Source organism: Giraffa tippelskirchi, chromosome 3, assembly GCF_054371585.1.
Source record: "Giraffa tippelskirchi isolate mGirTip1 chromosome 3, T2T-mGirTip1v1.2.pri, whole genome shotgun sequence".
NCBI lineage: Eukaryota > Metazoa > Chordata > Mammalia > Artiodactyla > Giraffidae > Giraffa > Giraffa tippelskirchi.
This window is the reverse complement of record NC_137277.1, coordinates 11,924,779-11,931,534: the sequence shown is the minus strand read 5'-3', so window position 1 is coordinate 11,931,534 and position 6,756 is coordinate 11,924,779.

Sequence of the window (6,756 nt, the reverse complement as noted above, 5' to 3'; positions counted from 1 at the left end):
CCAAGTTGACCTACATCCTCAGCCTGCTTGTTTCCCCAGTTGCTCTGAGAAGCAGCTCTCAGATGGAGTAAATATGCTCTGTGAAGAGGCCCTGGGGTTGGGCAAGCCATCCTGAAGAATCTTAAAGACAGCCTTCCTGAGGTCTGGAGGAGAGAATAACTGGTTTTTGGAGGGAGCCGCTGGCTGGCTGAGTCGGTCTGAGGCTGTAGGAAAGTGCTTTGCAGTGTTCGTAACACCTGAACATGGGCATGGTGGAGGTTTGGAGCCCCAGTGGGGACCATTTTGTGACTGTGACCCAGAAAGGCATGCTGGCTACCCAGAACCCATCTTCCCTTCTGGGATGGAGCAAGGTTCTAAGCTGTTCTGCTGTCTGGAACCTGAGAATGTGGTGAAGGGCTGGTCATTCTCCCTGGAGAATGTGCCACCTGTGCACACTCCCCACTCGCCCAGGTTGTAGGGTGAGCTGCTGAATCCTGGGGTCCCACTAGGCCCCAACACCATCCCCCAAGGTTGGCCATCGGAGGAGCCCATCCATTCTCAGTGTTCTCCCCACTCTACTTTCTCAGAATCACCTACAGAGCTCGTCGACGCGATGGACCCTGAACCCCCAGAGTCCATGTGGATGCCACAGGGCTCCCTGCAGTCAGTACTGAGGTCTCAAAAGTGCTGATGCTGCCATCTGGTGTCCTCATTCCCAGACTGGCTGGGGGGTTTGGGTGGGTAAGTGGGCAAGAGCCCCCCCAGGTATCAGCCAAGGACCATAGCAAAGACTGCCTCCTCCTGGCCCCCACGCTAAGAGCAGGCCTGGAACACTAGTGCCGTCACTAATATATTTTTTGTATACATTATACTTGTATAAAATATAAATATATAACAGTATATTTAAGATAATTCAGTTGCCCACCTGTTAAAAATGAGTAAAAGAAAATATTTTTTAAATATCAGTAAAGTTAGTTTAATGAATTGTGACATTAACTCACAAAGTGATAGTTTTTAATATTCAGGAGTAAACTGTCAAGAAATGTATAAGACATAGATAAAGCAGACCACAAACTAGCAGCAAGAAACAAAAGATTTATATACAATGGTTCTTAACTGGGACAGTCTGGCCACCGGTGGACACTCTGGAAATGTTTTGGGTGGTACAGCTCTGGGTGGGGGCTGTGATCCAGCATCTATGTGTATCTATTAATACAAACATGGAGAACAGGAGAAAAAGAGAATGACATTTATTTTAAGGAACTAGCTCGTGTCATTGTGGAGGCCGGCAAGTCCACAATCGGCAGGATGGGCAGCAGGCTGGTGAAGTGGGCTGATGGTATGTTTATAGTCAGAACGCCGTCTGCTGGCAGAGCCTTCTTTGCACAGGTGAGGTCAGTCTTTTCTGTTATTAAGGTCTTAACTGAAGTCCACCTGTATTATGGAAGGTAATCTGCTTTACGCATAAAGTCTACTGATGTAAATGTTAATCTCATCTAAAAAACACCTTCACAGAAACATCTAGAATAATATCTGTCCATCGGTGGACATTACAGTGTCTTAGTCAGAAGAAGTGATGGTCAGCTGCCCAAACTGGTGCAAAATCTTCTGTTGTGATTCTTTCATAGTATTCTGAGCATTTGCATCTACCACCAGGGTGGCAAAGCACAGTCCAGAGTTGGCATCTCTTCATGTCAGAACCCCTTGTAGCCCTGGGCTTCTGGCATCAGTCTGGCCTGCCCCCTGTGCTCAGGGCCTGCCCGCCAGTGCACCTGGCATATGAACATCCATGGTCTCAGTGTCTCACGTTGGCAGACAGAACAATTGTTACCAGCATTTTGGACCTCAGAGGGTGCAAGAGGTCTGCAGGCACCTAAGTGATGCTGTGTATTCCAGTTCTAGACCACGACAATAAAGCAAGTATCATAATAAAGTCAGCCACACAAATATTTTAGTTCCCCAGTGTGTAAGTTTGAAATATTGTGAAAATTGCCAAAATGTGACACACAGACATGAAGTGAGCAAATGCTTTTGGAAAAATGACACCTATAGACTTGCTTGATACAGTTATCACAAATTTGTTAAAAAAAAAAAAAGTTATCTGTGAAGCATAATAAAATGAGGTCTGCCTGCTTGTCTACATTCAGCCCATATCAGTGTTGCTGCAGTGCCCATGTCCACAGATTTCATGGACCCAGCTAGTTATCTCATGGGGGCACATGGGGGTATCTTTGTTCCAGTCACCTTCCAAACCTGGAAAGGGGTTCTTCTGATAGGCACTGACATGTCCTACTCTAACGCACCCCTCAAATGGTCATCATCGATTTCCATGGGACTGTGCCCCAAATGGACATCCTTAAATAGGCCACTGCCTTCCTGCCTGACCATATGGCCAGGCCATTGGCCACTACCCCTGTCAGTAAAAACTCAAACATGGGGGCTTCTACAGCTCAGTTCTTCATCACCGCTAGGAAAAATGCATGTTAATTTAGCCCAAACGAGCTGGTCCTTTTTAACCTTTTTCAATCAGTCTCCACTTGCTGGTCTTTACTTAGAAGCTTTCCAAACAAAATGCTGTCCATTCAACTTGGAACTGCCGTTCACAAAGTGAACAGCTCTTTGTTGGTCAGTCAAGAGCGGTTTGTAGGGCACTGTCCAAGTGACTCCCAAGTAGACTCCAGCACCTCCTCATGTGGTTCCAGGGTCCACCCTGGATGAAAAGAGGCTTCCTGAACCTCCTTGCATTCTGCAGGCAGCTTGGTCTGGTGTAAACAATTTCCACTTCCATGTTTATATGGAACCCTTCTGGGCACTGCCACCCACATTAGTGTGTTTCTCTGACATCGTCCTAGACATCATAGCTATTGGAGCTTAAGATCCTTTTATATCCTTCGGTCACTGGGGCAGCTTCAGTTACTGTCAGGCGGCAAGGTGGTAAACCCCCCTCAAGTGGAAGGTCTCCTGTCCAAAGTCCCAGCAGCTGCTGCTAGGGGGGTGCTCACAGGCTCCTGCCTTCCACACAGGGCCACCATGGCACCCCAGCTTCTACCCCACACTGGGTTCAGCCACTCTTCAGTTCAGTCGCTCAGTCATGTCCGACTCTTTGCGACCCCATGGACTGCAGCACACCAGGCCTCCCTGTCCATCACCAACTCCCAGAGTTTACTCAAACTCATGTCCATTGAGTCAGTGATGCCATCCAACCATCTCATCCTCTGTCGCCCCCTTCTCCCATCTTCAATCTTTCCCAGAATCAGGGTCTTTCCCCAGCATCAGGGTCTTTTTCAGCCACCCTCGGTTTAGTCACAAAGTCGTGTCCAACTCTTGCGACCTCATGGACTGTAGCCTGCCAGGCTCCTCTGTCCATAAGATTTTCCAGGCAAGAATACTGGAGTGGGCTGCCATTTCCTTCTCCAGGGGATCTTCCTGACCCAGGGATCGAACCCGGGTCTCCTGCACTGCAGGCAGACTCTTTACCGACTCAGCGATGAGGGAAGCCACCCTTCCCACCATGCTAATGGTTCCCATTTAGCATGTCCTAAAGGGCAGTTATATGCCTTATGAGGTGCAAGACCGCACAACTGCCCTCAGAAGCCAATTGCAAGCCCAGGTTGTTACCTCTGCTCTTGACTGACAGCTAGGCTATAAATCAGATTCCCAGGACTGCCCTCCTCAGGTTCAACTAATATGCTAGAGTGGCTCACAGAACTCAGAGACACAGTTTACTTACCAGATCACAGGTTATAAAAGAAAATGACTCAGCCAGATGGAAGAGAGCCCTAGAACAAGGTATAGGGAAAGGGCAGAGTTCCCTTGCCCCCTCCAGTGAACACTCCCCACGTTGCCATGTTTACTGACCTGAAAGTTCTCTAAACTCTGCCCTTTGGGTTTTATAATTGATTGAATCATTAATTCAACTTCCAGGCCCTCTCCCCTCCCTGGAGTTTGGGCAGTTGGAGGTAATGGGCACTGAAAAGTTCTAACCCTCTAATCACGTTGGTTCTCTTGGCAGCCAGCCCCGATGTTTAGGTGGGGTCCAAAACCCAACTCATTCACCTAACAAGAGACATCTTTGTTGCTCTCATCAGAAAATGCCAAGGGTTTTAAGAGCTCTGTGCCAGAAATGAGGATGAAGACCAAATGTATATTATACATAAATCATACCATCACAAGTCAATTCCAAATTGTTTTTTAGGAGAATGCTGGTCTCCCTATGGATAACAAATCCACTAGGGTAGCCTTCAACTCTGTTCATTAACAGGCCAAACCAGGACTATCTTGGTTAAGAGAACTAGAATAAATGGGAAACTGTCCTCTGAAGATGTAGTTAACTTGGCAAACCAATTAGCCTGCACCCTAGATGATTCTACAAAGAAAAAAAACCAAACGTTAAAATCTTTAATATTTCAGTTCAACAGATAAGAGTCCCCTAAGCAAAAGTTCTCCCAGCCTTCATCATTGTAAGAAGCCAGGACAGTGAAAGAAAAACTTTGAGAAACCAAAGCACTCTGGGCATCTTCAGTCACCCAATCCATCTTTCTAGTGTCCTCCCACTTCTCAGTGACGGGACTCCAGGAAATCAGTTTTTCCAAGTCTTCCTCTTAATTGGTTCAGAGAAACAACTCTCCAGACTGGGAATGAATTTCTATACTACAGCTACATTCTCAATGCTCAACCCCAGTACTATTGAACAGTCCCTGCCTCAGAGCTTGATTCCCAATTGTGGAGGTCTCCAATAAACCTCAGCAAATCAAGAAAAAAAGATACTGAACCCACAACACTTGGTGCTCTTCCAACAGGAGTGAACAGATCATGCCCTTACACCAGACTGGTGGTGATCAAGTGAAGGGGCAGGTGGACATGCTGTTTAAAGTGCTGGATGTTGTGAATCTGAACACCAGTGTGCAGGCTTCAGTGTTGCTTTCCCAAGTAATGAATTCTCAGCAGACGATATCAGGCAAATATTATGCAGCATTATGTGGGAAGATATTGGATCCAGGGTTGTGTCACATTCCAAAAATGCAATCCAGAAAACTGTCCGCATGGTTCCCTCGCAGACGCTCCAAGTTGCCTGACAGATCATTTGAGGTTTGGCAAGTGGCTTTCACAGAGCTGCCCACCATCTCATGGGTATAAGTCTTGGTAATGATTGGCAGGGCTTCCCCGGTGACTCAGTGGTAAAGGACCCTGCCTATGCTGGAGATGCAGGTTCCAGTCCTTGGTCGGGAAGATCCTCTCGAGAAGGAAATGGCAACCCACTCTAGTATTCTTGCCCAGGAAATCCCATGAACAGAGGAGCCTGGTGGGCTATAGTCCATGAGGTTGCAAAGAGTCAGACATGACTTAATGACCAAACAGCAACAACAATTTGCATGTTTTTTCATTGGACTGAAGCTTTTCCACACAGCCAGGCCACTGCCTCCTCTGTGGCTCAGACACCATTGGAAAGGAAATTCATAGCTATTGAGGAACCCACTTTATTGGTCAAATGCTATACAAGTCTGTGCCATTTGGCCAGTTCTCATCAAAACCTCCTTGGAGAGGGAAATGGCAACCCACTCCAGTATTCTTGCCTGGAGAATCCCAGGGACAGAGGAGCCTGGTGGGCTGCTATCTATGGGGTTGCACAGAGTCGGACACGACTGAAGCAACTTAGCAGCAGCAGCAGCAGCAAAACCAACTTAGGTCAGAGTAAGTGTCAATGAGCACATAATCAGAAATTGTGCAGCCCAGCAACTATCACTTGACTCATCAGCTAAAGTAATTTTAGACAACCACATAGACTTTGATTTCATACTTAATGAATAAGGAGGCATTTGTCCGACAGCAAATACTACTACTACTACTATTACTTGGATAAACACCTTTGGAGAAGTAGAAACTCAATTACACAAGATGAGGGAACAAGCACAAATTTCACCTGACTCTCCTTGGCCCTTTGATTTATTCAGCTACCTTCAGGTCTAGGGTCACAGTTTAGAACCATCATATAAGCTGCTGCTACTGCTGCTAAGTCGCTTCAGTGGTGTCCAACTCTGTACAACCCCACAGATGGCAGCCTACCAGGCTCCCCCATCCCTGGGATTCTCCAGGCAAGAACGCTGGAGTGGGTGGCCATTTCCTTCTCCAATGCATGAAAGTGAAAAGTGAAAGTGAAGTCACTCAGTCGTGTCGGACCCTTAGCGACCCCATCGACTGCAGCCTACCAGGCTCCTCCGTCCATGGGATTTTCCAGGCAAGAGTACTGGAGTGGGTTGCCATTGCCTTCTCTGTCATACAAGCTAGTTGTCATATATTACTTTTGCATTCTGTTTTGCATAGTTTTGGTTTTTTGTTTCTGTTTTTTTTCCCATGCTGCATAGCTTGCATGATCTTACTTCCCCAACTGGAGACTGAGCCTGGGCTCTTGACAGGGAAACTGTGGAGTCCTAACCACTGAACCACCAGGGAATTCCCTATTTTAAAACTCTGTACTTGTTGCTCGTCAACCCCCTGCAGAAATGTACACTAAATAGAATGACGTTGACTCAATGCTTTGAGATGCTGCTGATGCTCGCATCTTCTTCACAAGATACGATTTTAAGAGGGAAAGTGGCCGAGAGTTTCTCCTACTTTCCTTCTTACTCAAACGTGGCCTCAGTTTCGATCACTATGCACTTTCCCTCTGATGTGGCACACGATGTCCACGCGAGGTCCTGGCACTGAGGGACAAAACACAATTCCACTAAAACTGATCAGTGATGCTCTCAAGAAAAGACCCAGATCAAAAGGGAGGGG